Below are 17,122 nucleotides of genomic sequence, written 5' to 3' on the forward strand. Positions count from 1 at the left end.
CTCCATTTTTTGAAAACTTTATATCGTTGGAAAGCTTGTTTAGTGTTATTTCCATTCATATGAGTTTTCTTTCTAGATTTTGCTCCAGGGTTATTTTATTCAGATTTTTGCTTTTCAGCAAACTGGTGAATATCTTGGATATTTCAGGTCCTAGGATCTCTTTCTTTGAGTATGATGTCTCATCTTTGGTTGTTCTTTGTGTTTCCAATCTTCTATCTCTTATGATCATTGTAGCATTTTATTAATGCAAACGCACTGAGATAAAGTGCCACCATGCAATGTATACCTGGGATCTTGCACATCTTGTGCCTTATTGTACATGCACTACTTATAAAGTGTCATGGGGAGGTTGATGTTTTCCTTTTGTTTGCCATCTACCTTTGTCAAGTGAGTGTTCCTTCCATGACATTAGCCTCATGATGTGTGTCAAGTGAGTGTTTCTTCCACGACACTATGTACTTTCTCTGCACCTTTGATGTTCCTGGTTCTTTGTCATGCAATTCTTGTTGGTCATTCTTTTCAGTGTACCTGTCCCTCTCCCTTTTCAGCATTATGGGGAGGTTTATCATGTTGGTTCTAATGCTTCCTTGGTTCGATTAATCATCTCTTTAGGCTTTGGTGTTTCATGCCATCTGTATCTTCGAGTTCAGTTGTTTGCCTTTGTTTGCCATTTGATTTGAGTAGTGTCATTTGAAGGCACTCATGCAGATTACAGTCTTCTCTACCTGGTTATGATCTATTTCAGTGAAGGTTCTTCAGATCAACAGTTACTCTTCGACAGTGTTTGCAGCTATTTCATGCTTCAGTGGTGTTCTTCATTCTCTTCTTTTTGTTCCTATCTTCTGGAACACTCTTGTTTGGAGGCTTCCTAGTCCTTCACTTGAGCTTTCATCTCTTCTTGGAGAGGAGTTTTGTTCCCACAGGTTTTTCTCCTTTTTCTCCACTTTACAGAGATTTTATTGTACTTGGGTACTCATCAGGCCTAGTTGTGGGGACCCATTGTTGCTTTCCTGCATTTTTGACATGCTTTTTTAGTCCTTAGTTGTTTTTTAGCTACTCCCTAAGTTCATCTTAAGGGGGGGTGTTATATTAGCTAATAATTATTTATTTAATTATTATTCTATTATACTCCATGCTTAAGCTAAACTTAAGAATCTTATAATTCTTTAGGGTTTTTCTCCTTTAAGATTTCAAGTATCCTCTTATAAGGATTCTCTCTTTGTATTTTCATAACAACTGTAATTATTGAATTGCATTCTTGTTGCACAATCAATATGACTCCTCTTTTCTGGATCTCTGAATTCTGGCCTCCATAGCTATTTTGCTTCTCTCTTTCTGTGATAGGTTTGCATGTAGGTGATCTTTGGGAGTTGTAGAGTTGATTTTTCCTCAACTCCAATATGGGTCATAATGGAAAGACAATTAAAGTTAATCTCAATATTATTTTCTCTAAACACAGTCTCATCACTTTTAAAGTTTAGTAGGACAATGCACCTTTAAGATTACTGAAACTTTTATTTTTATGAATGCATCACTTCTTAATCGTAAAGGCTTTTGTCCACCTCATCAAATGGATTTGGAATTTCAAGTCATGTCTCTCAATGGCTTGAAGGTGGGCTGAGTGGCGAAATGCAATGGTTATGTTGGTGATCTAAATTATGGACCCCAAATCCCTAAGGTCTGATAACCTCCCAAGTGCCAATGGTGTCAAACCTGGAGATTACTACAAACATATATGTTCAAGTTGGACAACTTGAGACCAAATGTTGAGGTGGGTAAGACCTCCTTCACTTTTATCTCTACAAGGCCAATGGGGGTTTCCCTAAGGTACTCAAATATATATTATCACAAGAGCACAAAACTCACCTTGACATAAACCATACCCATTGCATAGCACACCCCTATTTCAGTTGTCACTTCATACCTATATGCTAGTTTAGTAGACTCGAGGTTAAGCACCTTATTGAAATAAATGTTCTACCACGTAACCCTCAACAAATGTGTTTTAAGATAACCCATTTGATGTTATGGACATTTAATTATGGTATTTGGAATACATTAAAACCAATGAAACTAAAAGATGTTTAAAATTATGTATTTAAAGTTTGTAAAGGATGGTGGAGAGAAAAACCCAATAACAAACTAGTGTCTTTATTTGAGACTAAACAATAGAGCGTATGAATTTATTCAATCACATAATAATTAAAACTAAGGTGATACCTTAATCACAATATCACAAAATATTGTGCCTCTCAAATTACACAAGAAAGATAGGCTTGACATATATATTGGAAAATAATAATTGATAGTTACAAACTATTAAATGAATCTACGTAGTAATCCATGAACATACCCACACATTTTTATCATTTTAAGAATATACCCTGCAAAATATTTACAAGGATTTTATAGTTATGTAGCAGGTCAACTAATTGTAAATACATACAAAAATGTATGTCACACACAAGGAGTCACACAATCAAGATTAAATCTTTGTTCAATCACTAAATCTCTAATTTTTACATGCGGTGTTACATATTTGGGACAAACTAATAACATTACAATACAAAAATGCAATACTCAAATCTGAAATTGTTAACTCTCTAGTTCTTCTACGTGATTCTTCTTTTTGTTGCATCCTTCTCTAGTCCAAGGATGTCCTCCATGATTGAATCAAATCTAATTCCGCATCCTTGGTACTATAATGGTGGAAAATAGGGTTCACAATTTTAGCTATGTAAACTAGGAAATCCTCTTAGTTTCTCATAAAACATTACATTGAGGGATGAAATGATTCAATTGATATAATATCCTCTTAAAGTATGAAATGGATTGAATGCATATTAGAATTAACCGCACCTTTGAGGTAAATTGAAGGTTGAATGTATATTATTGAATTTAAATACTACATTTAGGGTAAATGATAGAAAAATAACATAAAATGGCATGAACAACAAGCTACAAATATGGTATGTAGACACAAAGTTATATTTGAGCAGAAGGAACAAAGGGAAAGCTATGTCAAAAAAATTAGCTTGAAAGTATGAGACAAGGATGCTTGGGCCAACCTGGTCCTATGGTAGTCAGATGCAAATGAACAAGAAACTTTCATAATTAGAATGTTACTCAAAATCTACTCCCAAAAGCTCATCAAAAATTTATGGGATCAAGATGCCCAGGACAACCCAATCATCTACATTTCACCTTTGCAAAAGTCAAATCTAATTTTCATCATCGAAATCATCGGAATCTTCGTTCATCGCCTCTGGATTTCTTGTCTACACACATAAAGAAGGAAAATAGTGTTATTTATAGGGATTTGCCTAGGACAAACCCTAGGTTTGGAATCAATCCTTGAATTGAAATTAAAATTGAACTTGTAATGGAATTGACTAAATTGAAAAGCTTACCTTTTGAAGATAAGTCTAGATCTAAATTGAAATGCTTGAACTAGAACTTGATATCTTGATGAATCTTGACTTGATACCTTGATGAATCTTGTCTTGAAGTCTTCATGTAAAGGTTAGTGATGTCATGTAGAATGTATTCATAATTTCTTAATCACGGATGCCATCGTGAATGCTTAAAATATGGACTTGATCTCTCCTTCATTGCCTTAATGATGGTTGACTGTTTTCTCACTTGAACTTTGGAATTGATCTTGCAAAATTGTGAAGGAGGATTGAAATTTGGACAGGGTCCCACAAAGGTGCCAAACATGTTGATCTTGGGTTTGTGTGAGGAGAATCCAAATAGGATCAATGCACTAAAGGTTTGAACATATAAGTGAGGCCTAGATGAAGACAAAATTGTATAGGGATACAATTTATGATGCTACATCTAGCCCCCACTTTAGTGGTAGTATGAGCCTACGTTCATACTCTCGATAAAGTACAAAGTAGCATTATAAAACTATCATCAAGATATTAAAGAGGAAATACACATTAATCCCCCAAGGACTTGGGATCTTATCAATCAAATATCAAGATAAAAGGAGCAAGACACGAAGAGAAAAAAGAGCATGATTATCCTGGCCTAGTAATGCTTATGCTTTCTATGAGTCATGTTGAAAATTTTGAATTGAAAAATTGATGCAAAAGATCATAAAGAAAAAGGTTCAGTTTGCAAATTAATCTAAATAAGTGACTTGGATCGAATACAAAATGGGTATTGCAACATGTATCAAATATGTCATGGTGTGTGTTCAAAAGTGTACAAACCAAGTCTTGTGGTGTGCGCACAAAGTGTAACAATGAGCAGAGTGTATGCCCCCATGTTAAAGAGATTATGTATGCCTTATCAAGAGCAATAGCTTTAAGGTAACATACATGAATCCAAAAAAAAAGCATGTTTCCACAATGATATGCCCCCAATCAAGGACAAATCAAGGGCAATGATCATAAAATACAATGAAAAATCACATATGGGATCCATTAGCTATTGTTGGTATGGACTTTTGATAAATCATGTATGTCAAGCATATTGCATTGAGTTGACCTCATCCCCCAAATATAGTGGAACTATGAGCACAATGGAGGAAGAGCACATAAGATGAACAAACAAAAGTATTTTTGGGTTAACATGGTAGATACCAAAAAGAGAGATCTCGACAATTTGCATTGTCCCTAAGTAGACAACACAAAGGCACATTTACGAACAATGGCACGTGCATGACATAACATAGATACAATATATAGAAGAATTGAGATACAAATAGAAGAATATCACAACAGATTCGACCTCTTTATTACCTTATGCCAACATAACAACAAGGGTCATCCAAAGATAGCCTAACCTAACACAAAGACATATCAAGTAGCACATCATGGGAGAATCACATTACGTACAATCAAACACACATAAGAGTCTATTATACGAGTGAAGCTAGTCAATAAAATTGTCTACCCCCCAATCTTGCTTAACATCAATTAGGAATAGTGGAAAAGATGCAAGAAGAGAATCAATGAGCACAATAGATGGAGCTACTGCAAATTCCAAACAAGGACCATGCTCTAATGATGAGTCACTTTATTTTTCACTAGAAGTTAGAGTTAACGCCAATGAACATTGTGAAGATAGTTCATAATAAATTGTAATAACCTCATACATATCATTAGAATCATTAGGATCCACATTGTTAGAATTAACATCAACATCAACATCATCATCTAAGTCAATAACAATAGGATTTTTAACAATTAAAGGAAATGAACCATCATTTTGCATGGACATTTTAAACTTTTGACATGGTGGATTACATTTAACTTACAACCTAGGGTTAGTTGAAGATTAAACAAATGGGACCAAGTCCACATTTGGCATCTTGAGGGAGGATTTGGTTTGGGAAGCAATATCATGAGTCTTGGCACGAGATTTTCATCAGCATTTCCTCACACTACGATTTCTCTTAGTTCAACTCAAAACTTGTGAAGGTTGAGGATCAATCAACATAGGCTTCTTTTCTTCCCTTATAGGGGGAGGAATGGAAGAAACCTTACTAGGTTGAGAGATACAAGATGTTGAGTGTTTTCCTTTATAAGATGTAGGAGGTGGGACTGCAACATATAGAGGAGGAATAGGAGTAGTAAGAAGTCCAAGTCTAGGATGAGGACAAGGAATATCCATAGGTGAAGGATCCTTAGGTTTACTCTAGGCCAATATCATCTCATTTTTTTATTTTTGATAAGATAGGAAAATAACAGCATTTCAAGGTTTCAAAGGTTTAGGTTGTTGAGGCCAAAAGTAATCAAGGGTAAAAATTCCATGTCTTGTTGTGGGTTGAAAAAGGCTATGATTGATCATAATAATACACCCATTACAAGGGAACTTAAAACACTTATGAACAATAGAAGAAATCAATTTCATGGAAGAGAGCCAAGGAGTCCCAACTTCACATGAAATTGATCAAAGGTAGGGATGATATAAAAGGTAACATATAATCACTTAGTGCCAACCTCAGTTGGAAGAGTAATAGAGCCTATACCAGGACAAGTGAAACCACCATGCACCTTGATCATAACATCATATTTGCCATATGTTTCTTGATGAAATTGTTGAGTATAGAGATGTTCTTCAGTAATAACATTCACCATACACACTAGATAAATAAGCACTACTCACGAGAGCTTTCCTTTAATCTTCACAATAATGTATAATGATCCATTAAGTGCTTCAACAATCTCCCTAGATTTAAAGGTAATGTATGGTTTAGGTCAAGGTTTGAGTTATTCAATAAGGTTCACAACATTGTTAGATGTTATGCTTGTGTCATTAGGAGTAATTGTGAGTAGCTTGTATTAAACCAATTTGGACCCAAATTTGGGCCCCATAACGGTCATAAAGTTTGAGCGGGAATTCCAGCTTTGTGTTTGTTCATGTTGAAAATTAATTAGTTTTTCAACGAGCAAGTATAACAAGAGGTCCACCCCTCTCATTTGATGATACATGCATATTAAATTCAATTAGACATCAAGCAATCAAGCATTCAAGTTCAAGAAAGCAAGCAATCGGTCTTCTTTCAAGCATTAGAGCAGGGATAAAGTCAAGATTCAAGCATTAGAATTGACATTCATGTTCTATGTTATTGAAGACTTCATGAAACCCTAATTCCATGTGGAGACAAATAAAACTTCACAAGGTACATTATTTGTGTTTCGGTCATTATTTAGCTTCTCCCTCAAAAGGAGAACATTTACATTACTGCAATTCAATCATATTTCATTTCTATTTTATGGTTGATTCTGTTAGGAGTGGCTAATTTTTTGCTCAAATTTGTAATTTCTTAACTCCAGGGTTAGGGTTTATCAAAAGGGGTAAAAGGGTTTAAGATTTGTTAGTCTTAATGAAAACACCCTCTCCATCTTTATATTTTGCAGTTGACCGATTATGGCATGTTGCACCCTTTTTAGTCATTGTTAGGAAGGGTTCTTGTCATGTGTTGACCAACCCCATGCATTAGGTCTTTGATTACGAGCTAGTCTCTTTTTGTATGGGGGTAGGTTTCTAAAGTTTTCTAAGTCCCAAGTAATCCCCTAGTGCTTCTATGACTTACGACTCCATTACCCTTAATTAATCCCCATGTGCATTTTTTGTCACATAAGTGTCGGCCTGGAGAAGTTTGAGCCCAATGGGATGACGGGGTATAAGTTTAATGCTCTTCGTCCTTACCCCACAGGGATCATTTTACACCCACTAAAGTGTTGTAGGGTAGTGGGGTGCATGCTAAGTGAAGAAAAGAGTTACCTCGCACGACCTATTTGGTGAGCAATGTCATCCTACGGGCTGCTAGGATGAAGACATGATGTGGCTTAGAGGTGGCCCCACCACTTTGTGTTGCTAGGATGGAAGATTTATTGATGCGGGTTGGCGGGATGTGTGCTAATAAGAAGAGAGCCTTGCCCCACTTGGCTTTTTTCTGAAAGCAATTTACATTATAGGATATTGGGGAACACTAAGATGTTAGCGACAAATCTACCCCACAATGGTCATAAGACAACAAAGGTGTGATCGCGGGCTAGCGGGGTGAGGTCAACAAAGAGACAGGTAAATTGTCTGTTGGATTATGAAGATACAAAAAAGGAACCATCTGGTAGGATAAAAAGATGCATTAAGAAGGTTGGATGATTTTACCCCACATAGGTCAAGAAATGTGAAGAGAGGAGACGTGGGATAGTGGGGTATGGTCTAAGGACAGAGCTGGTCTTACCTCCTAAGGGAAGTGATGCCAAAGAAAAACGTTGCAGGCTGGAAGGACAAGTATTGAGTCATTACCCCACCACCCTGTGAGCTAAGGGTAGGGAACACAATCATGCTATGGGCCAACGGGTAAGAATTGATAACAAAATAAAAGGTAGCCCCGCCAACCGGTGCAATCAAAGCAAAGAAGATGGAGTTCTCGCTGGATGAGATAAGAACGGATGCAGATAAGGGAGGAATTTTGAAAGGGAACTAGGACATGTGTCTACCTCATTTTGACATTCTCTACATCATTTTGATTCATGGTTATGTTAGGAATAGAATGTGCAATGTGTGTGTTTGAAGGCCTATTGATTAGGCCTAGGCAATGTAATAAGCCTTAAGGCCCCAAGGTGTGTCAACTTGGTCAAAGGCCTTGTATGGATATTTTATATGTATTTTTGATGTTTAGGGGTCTGAAATGTGTGGTATGTTCATTCTTGACCTTTTGTGTGAAGGCAAGACCAAATTGTAGAAAGTTGTCAAAAGTTGCAAAGTTGCATTGTTGTCTTAAGCAACTTTTCTTGTAAAATATTGAAATATGGTTATCCCAATGGTTAGTTGGTTGATTGTATGCATTGGAGGTAGTTGTGGAGGAGTTCCTTGGCATGATATAAGCCTAGAGGAATTATTCCTACTGGTTAGAGATGATATTGAATGAGTTTCTTCTCTTCAAGCAAACGGTTATTGTGTTTTCTTGCATTTTTCTTGAATTTTTTGTTCTTGCATAATTCCCTGTGAATGGTGGGAATGAATTAAACATTTGGAAATTTTTAATGGAGATTCACCATCCATTTTTAGTTGATCTGAGGTCTTGAAGCCTTCGGTTTTGGAAGAAAGAGAATTTTCTATCCCACTGGCCTGACAAAACCCTCAAAACCAAGGTTTGGATGCAAACAGTGACACAAATCAACATCTCTCTATGGGATCGATCTGAAACCTAGGAGGATTTTGATTTGACATGTATACTAGATGTTCCTAGTGGTTTTGGAGACATGAAGTGTCATTTGTCTTTCCTAAGATGATGCCCTTGGCTTGACATCGCTCATGTGGCAAACCTGTGCAGTAGGAAAAGAGGGTGGAAACCTTGAACAACAAATTGAAGGATGGTAAAACTTGGCATGAGAAGGACCCTTGAACAAGTGCAGACCCTTGGAAAGTGTTATCCTTTCATTCCTTTGTGATTGGTGAAGCTTTTGAGAGCTTAAACCCCAATACCGACTAGAAGAGGCTAAATAGGGTCAGTAGGGTTTGACCATCCATGCTCAAAACACAGATGCAAAAGTTTGGAATCTTGTAGAATTCCCAAAAGGGTATTAAAATATAAAAATTTATTCAGGGGGTTGTTCAGGTAGGTTGTGATACAAATCAATAAAATTCCAAATGGAGGGCTAATTGCTTGTAGCCCTATTTCCTAGGTCCAAAAGGGGAAAAGATACAAAGGGCTAGTAAAATCCCATATAAGGGGTCAAGATCAGTGAAAATGAAATATAACACATGTGTAAACACTCACATAGGTTAGATTCCACCTTTTGTGTAAAGATCATTTTGCTTGGGGTTTGGGGTTGTTAGGTGTCCTTAGTTGAAGGGTTGGAACCTTAGGGGTAGGAGACTCCTTGTCAATTGTGAGTTGTCCTCAGCGAAGAGATCCTTGGGAAGGATATAGGGAAATCTCTAGAAACCTTAAGAAGGTTAAAGACATTGGTCCATTGGGTGATACCAAGTGGAGACCCTTTTTGAGTCAAAACCAAGAAAGTGATATAACATTCCAAACCCTCTACATCATATTGGTATCAGATCTATACTAAGGGTGGAATAGTGTATGTAAAACTTAGAATTTAGAGTAGAGGCTTCTACAATGCCTCCTATGGCAATGAACCCAGAGGCCATCAAGAAGATGGTAGAGGAGTTGCTTGAAGAGAAACTCAAAGAGACCAGACAGTCCAAGGGAAAGGACAAAACTTGTGATGATGAAACAGAAGAGGAGAATGAGGAGCAGGAGGCCATCCCTCAGAATATGGCACCTAATCAAAAGATGTTCTTGGATGCCCTGAAATAAGTAAACAAGGATAATTTGGAAAGTCTACCTATCTATAGCAGTAGCCTGAATGGAGAAGAGGTGCTTGAATGGATAGAAGCACTCAATAACCACTTTGAGTACAAAGAGGTGCTAAAGGAGAAAAGAGTGAGTTTGGAAAAGTATAGACTCAAGGGGTCTACCTTTTTGTGGTGGACAATGCTGCAGGAAGAAAGGGTGAACATAGGGAAGAAGAAGATATCCTCTTAGGAGAGGATGAAGAACAAAATCAAAGACCAATTCCTACCAATAGACTATGAGGTTCAGATGTATAAGAAGTTGTCAAATCTTAGACAAAGGGAGTTGGATGTGAATGCATATACCGAAGAATTTCATAAGCTAAGTCTTAGGTCCAAGAAGCATGAAGAGGAGGTAGAGAAGGTGGCTAGATACCTGAATGGGTTAAGGCAAAATATCCAAGATGAGATCAACATCATGGCTCCAGACACTATTCACAAATGCTTCCAATTGGCATTGGGGGTGGAAGATAAGATAAAAAGGAGAGGAGAACAAAATAATAGAGGAAGAGGTGGTAGAAATTTCAGAGGTAGAGGAGACTTTGGAGGAAGGAATGCTCCTTTTAAAAATGGTGATTCTAACCAGCAAGAGTCTAATGAAGAGTTCAATAATAAAAATGGAGGCTTTAGAAGAGGAAGAAGACCTTTTGGTAGGGTTAGGCAAGGAAACCAAGGCAGAGGACCTGGTGTTTTCACTGGTAAATGTTACAATTGCAACCAAGTGGGTCACACTATGAGTAGATGCCCGAAGAAAGCTTCTAGATCACATGGATCGGAAAGAAGGACTCAACTTGTGTAAGAAGATGATGGACAAAGTGTTAATTGACCCATGGTAAGTGCAAGTTCTACCTTGGATGGAGAAAGCCTTATACTAAGGAGAACGTTGTTGAAGGTACCCCAATGCAAAGAGCCCCCACAAAGAAAGTCATTCTTCAAAACTACTTGTAAGTCTCATGGCAAGGTTTGCAAAGTGATTGTTTATTTTGGATCCACAGAGAATATTGTTGCTTTAGAAATGGTAGAGAAGTTAAAATTGAAAAGGTTACCACATGTGAGTCCTTATAGAGTATCCTGGCTTAACAAGGGGTAGCATGTTGTAGTAGATGAACAAACTTTGGTAGATTTTGAAATGGGGGACTATAAGGATAGGATCTTGTGTGATATCCTTCCTATGGATACTTATTAGCTTTTGTTAGGTCGCCCTTGGCAGTATGATGTCAAAGCACAACATGATGGCGAGAAAAATATGTATGCCATTACCAAGAATGGTAGACAGTTTAGGATGGATCCTTTACCAGATCAAGGAGAAGAGAAGATTGTTAGTCCACATGTCATGTTGCCTAGTGGAAAGGAGGCTTTGGAAGTCCTCAAACAAGAAGAGACCCAAGGCTATGCTTTAGTTTTACACCCAAAAGATGAGTCCAAGAAAGGAAATGGTGATAAAGGAGAGATTCCTAGGGAAGTGCAAGCCATGTTGGATAGATACAAGGGAGTTGTGGCCAAAGACATGCTTGATAACTTGCCTCCCATCAGAGAAACCAATCATCAAATTGACCTAATTCCTGGAATGACCTTGCCTAATAAAGTTGCCTACAAGATGAATCCTAGTCAGAATGAGGAGATAGCAAGACAAGTGCAAGACCTTTTGGATAAGGGGTTGATTAGGAAGAGTTTGAGCCCATGTTCTATACCCACTATGTTGGCACCAAAAAAAGATGGAACATGGAGGATGTGCACTGATTCTAGAGCCATCAACAAGATCACAATTAGGTACCGGTTTCCTATGCCTAGGATTAAAGACCTAATGGACTATCTTGGAGGGTCATGCTACTTTTCAAAGATTGATTTGATGTCAGGTTATCATCAAATCAGAATCAGACCTGGTGATGAGTGGAAGACAACCTTTAAAACCAACGAAGGCTTATATGAGTGGATGGTGATGCCATTTGGCCTCACAAATGTACCTAGTACCTTTATGTGCCTCATGAATGAGGTATTGGCAGAGTTTATTGGCAATTTTGTTATTGTTTATCTTGATGACATCTTGGTGTTTAGCAGGTCCAAGGAAGTGCATTTGAAGCATTCGGATCGGGTTTTGAGGAAGCTTCATGAGAAGAAATTGGTAATCAATCTAGAGAAGTGTGAATTCATGAAAAATGAGTTGGTGTATCTATGCTTTATAGTTTCAAATGGATGTTTGAAAATGGATCTTTCTAAGGTTGATGCTGTTATAAATTGGTCTACACCTAGGGCAATAGGCGATGTTAGGAGATTTCATGGATTGGCTACTTTTTATAGAAAGTTCATCAAGGGATTTAGTCATATTTGTGCTCCCATCCTTAACACTATAAAAGGAGGAATCAAATGCAAGTTTGAATGGACAAAGCAAGTAGCTCAAAGCTTTGAGATTTTGAAGAGGAAGGTAGCAGAAATTCCCACCTTGAGACTCCCTAGTTTTGATCAACTTTTTATAGTTGAATGTGATGCAAGCAAGCAGGAAATAGGTGAAGTCCTTAGTTAAGGACATCTGCAGGCATTCTTTTCAGAGAAGTTGAAAGAGGCTAAACAAAGGTATTCAACCTATGATTTGGAGCTTTATTCCATGGTGCAAGCACTCAAAAAGTGGCACCATTACCTTCTTCCAAAGTAGTTTATTGTTTATACTAATAACCATGCATTGAGTTTTTTTAATGGGCAAGAGAAGTTGAACCAAAGGCACATCAAGTGGGTTGAAAAAATCCAACCTTACACCTTTACTATCAAGCACAAGAAGGGTGTGACTAATAAGGTTGCAGATGCTTTGAGCAGGAGAACCCTCACTATTCAAGAAATTTAGTTGCAAAGTGTTGGTGTTGATTCTCTCAAGGCCATGTACAAGGAGGATCATGATTTGAAGGATGCATATGATATATGTATTAAGTTTGTTGACTCTTTTCATGTTGAGTTTTCTGATTTTATGTTGCAGGATGGATTGATCTTCAAGGGGCATCAATTATGCATTCCTCAATGTTATACAAGGGAGAATATCATTAGAGAGAAACACAATGGTAGTCTTGGAGGTCATTTTGGTTTGGACAAAACCTTAGAGCAGGTATCAAGGTTTTATTTTTGGCCCAAGATGTAGGCAAAGGTAAGAATATTTGTGGAGCATTGTCCTATTTGTCGAAGGGCAAAAGGTGTTTCAACCAATGTTGGTTTGTATCAGCCTTTACCGATTCCTACTAGGCCTTGGGAAAGCCCTAGTATGGATTTTGTAGGATTGCCCAAATCTCCCAGGGGGTTTGATAGTGTCTTTGTAATTGTTGATAGGTTCAGCAAGATGGCTCATTTTATTCCATGTAAATGCACAAATGATGCATCTCATATTATGGGTCTATTTTTCAAAGAAGTTGTAAGGATACATAGATTACGTCTCAATATTGTCATTGATATAGACTCCAAGTTTGTTGGTCATTTTTGGAGGACTCTCTGGAAGAAATTAGGTACCAATCTGTCATTTTCATCAGCATACCACCCTCAGATTGATGAACAAATTGAGGTGGTTAATAGATTCCTTGGCAATCTTCTTAGATGCCTTACCAAGAAACATGGATAAAGTTGGGATTTAATGATTGGACAAGCTGAATATGCATACAATGATTCAGTCAATAGGAGCATAGGGAGAAGTCCATTTGAGGTTGTGTATGACCTACATCCTAGAGGGATACTTGAACTCCGAGATCCTGGAGGCATGGACAAAAGGAGTTCCCAAGGAGAAGATTTTGTTGTCACCATGAAGGAGATTCATGAACAAGTTAAGGCTTCACTTCAACAAAGTGCTGATAAATATAAACTCAGAGCAGATGTTAAGAGGAGAGATGTTCAATTTAAAGTAGGGGATTTGGTGATGGCTTACCCAAGGAAAGAAAGGTTACCTAAAGGCCAACCCTCTAAACTGCTCATGAAGAAGATAGGTCCCCTCCGGGTGGTTCATAAATTTGGCAACAATGCATATGAAGTTGAACTTCCAGTAGAATTGGGAATATCTCCCATCTTCAATGTATGTGATTTGACAACCTTCAAAGGATCCTTGATAGATGCAGCACTTGATTCATCTCTTGAGGAAGAGGATGTAGAATGGATGAAGAATCTACCACCTAGCAAGCCATTGGAATTGGAGTACATTCTTGACTCCAAGGTGATAAAAAAAACAAGGAAAGGTGTGTACAAAGACTATCTGGTCAAATGGAAGGGGCTTTCTGAGTCTGAAGCTACTTGGATGAGTGAAAGTGATATCCTCAAGCATGGAACTACAATCAACCGATCAGCAACTCAAGAGACTTGAGTTTTTCTGTCCAGGGGAGTATGGTGCATGGGCACTAGGACATGTGTCTACTTCATTTTGACATGTGTCTACATCATTTTGATTCATGGTTATGTTAGGAATAGAATGTGCAATGTGTGTGTTTGAAGGCCTATTGATTAGGCCTAGGCATCGAAATAAGCCTTAAGGCCCCAAGGTGTGTCAACCTGGTCAAAGGCCTTGTATGGATATTTTATATGTATTTTTGATGTTTAGGGGTCTGAAATGTGTGGTATGTTCATTCTTGAACTTTGGTGTGAAGGCAAGACCAAATTGTAGAAAGTTGTCAAAAGTTGCAAAGTTGCATTGTTGTCTTATGCAACTTTTCTTGCAAGATTTTGAAATATGGTTATCCCAACGGTTAGTTGGTTGATTGTATGAATTGGAGGTAGTTGTGGAGTTACTTGGAATGATATAAGCATACAAGAATGATTCCTACTGGTTAGAGATTATATTGAATGAATTTCTTGTCTTCAAGCAAACAATTATTGTGTTTTCTTGCATTTTTCTTGAATTTTATGTTTTGCATAATCCCTATAAATGGTGGGCATAAATTAAACATTTGGAAAGATTTAACAGAGGTTAAACATCCATTTGGAGTTTATTTTAGGTGTTGAAGCGTTCAGGTTTGGAATAAAGAGAATTTTCTATCCCACTGGCTTGACAAAACCCTCAAAACCAGGGTTTGGATGCAAACAGTGACACAAATCAACTTCTCTCTATGGGATCGATCTGAAACTTGGGAGGATGTTAATTTCACATGCATACTAGATGTTCCTGGTGGTTTTGGAGACATGAAGTGTCATTTTTCTTTCCTAAGATGATGCCCTTAGCTTGACATCGCTCATGTGGCAAGCCTGTGCAATAGGAAAAGAGGGTGGAAACCTTGAACAAAAGATTGAAGGATGGTCAAAATTGGCATGAGAAGGACCCTTGAACAAGTGAAAACCCTTGGAAAGTGTTGTCCTTTCATTCCTTTGTGACTGGTGAAGCTTTTGAGAGCTTAAACCCCAATACCGACTATAAGAGGCTAAATAGGATCAGTAGGGTTTGACCATCCATGCTCAAAACCCAGATGAAAAAGTTTGGAATCTTGTAGAATGCCCAAAAGGGTATTCTAATATCAAATTTATTCAGAGGGTTGTTCAGGTAGGTTGTGAGACAAATCAAGAAAAGTCCAAATGGAGGGCTAATTGTTTGTAGCCTTATTTCCTAGGTCCAAAAGGGGAAAAGATACAAAGTGCTTGTAAACTCCCATCTAAGGGGTCAAGATAAATTAAAATTCCATATAACACATGTGTAAACACTCACATAGGTTAGATTCCACATTTTGTGTAAAGATCTCGTTGCTTGGGGTTTGGGGTTGTTAGGTGTCCTTGGTTGAAGGGTTGGAACCTTAGGGGTAGGAGACTCCTTGTCAATTGTGAGTTGTCCTAAGTGAAGAGATCCTTGGGAAGGATCTAGGGTAAGCTATAGAAACCTTGATAAGGTTAAAGACATTTTTCCATTGGGTGATACCAAGTGGAGACCCTTTTTGAGTAAAAACCAAGAAAGTGATATAACATCCCAAACCCTCTGCATCAAGGAAGTACCTTGCGGGCTAGCGGGGAGCACATATGAGATGAAGGAAGATTCAACCAGTGGGAATGAAGAGGCTCATGAAGAAACAAAGTGGGGTAGTGGGGTAAATGTAACATGATTTCCGCGCCATCCTGCAAGCAAAACATAAGGAATATGATCACCTTGTAGAGTAACAAAATGAATAAAGATAATAAGGCCCTGCTACCTCGCGATATGGAGAATGACAGAAAGATGACCTCCTGAGGTAGCCAACGAAAGGAAAATGGGGAGCCTCATCATCTAATGAAGGAAAAAATAATACATGGGCATAACTTTAGAGCATAGAAAAAATAAAAGGTGGCAGAGAGTAAATTACAATGTGCCATGTCACTAGTCAAAGAGGTCAAACTGTCATTTAGGTCGTCCATTTGTAAATCAATGGTGGATTTTTAATCTCGAAGCCACCAACCCACTAAGCATGCACACATGAATTAATGGTAGCTTCTCTGTGAATGATAAAAGCAATTTTTGAGGCATAATCACACACCCTGCATTTGAAGAGCATCCAAGGAGCAATTGAAGAGCTATTCAAGGTGACCCATAGTGTTTCTCAGAGCTACAATTATGACCAATTTCTTTAAAAAAAAAAGTAAGTTGATATCAGGCCCATCTCTATGCTTTTGTGAAAGAATTAGGAATTTGTGTAGGGTTTGAAGTTTAAGTAGAACTAGAATTTGTTGCCCTAGGAAATAAAATTGGCTTTCCCAATGAAAGACAACACTTCCCTTCCTGCTCAAAACACTCCTAAGAAAGGAGAAGGCTTTGTCATGCTCGAAATCACCCATGCCACTCTGCTCACCATAATTCACCTAGCTCCTACAATTTCAAATGAGCCTTCTACTGAACCAAACCCTCCTGCCATTACACAAACCCCTCCTAGTACCAAGTCTAGTCAACCATCCCAGGAGGAACGCTGAAAACCAAAAAGGAAAAGGGCACTAAAGAGGGTGACTAACATAATTTCTGATGATGATCCATCTGCTAGTGAGCCCAATCCATCCCCACAAATTGAAGCCCTTGCACACAAGAAAAGAAGGGATAACACCAAGAAAGATGCAAAAGATGCAATAACATCATTTATGCAAGCCTTGCCTGCTAAGGAGAACCCTCAAGTGGTTGAATTAGATGTAGGAGGAAGCCCCAAAACCTAAAAGAAGAAGGGCCCCTACTAAAAAAGCTACATCCTTATCTACAAAGTAGGCCCCTATTATAGAATCAAATCCTCTTGCTGCTTAAAACCCCTCACCTACTCAGCAAGAGAAGCCATCGTAGGTTCCTACTTCATTAGTTCTAGCTTAGAATGTTGATGAAGTAGCAGAGGAAGTAGAGAAA

Source organism: Cryptomeria japonica, chromosome 1, assembly GCF_030272615.1.
Source record: "Cryptomeria japonica chromosome 1, Sugi_1.0, whole genome shotgun sequence".
Lineage (NCBI taxonomy): Eukaryota > Viridiplantae > Streptophyta > Pinopsida > Cupressales > Cupressaceae > Cryptomeria > Cryptomeria japonica.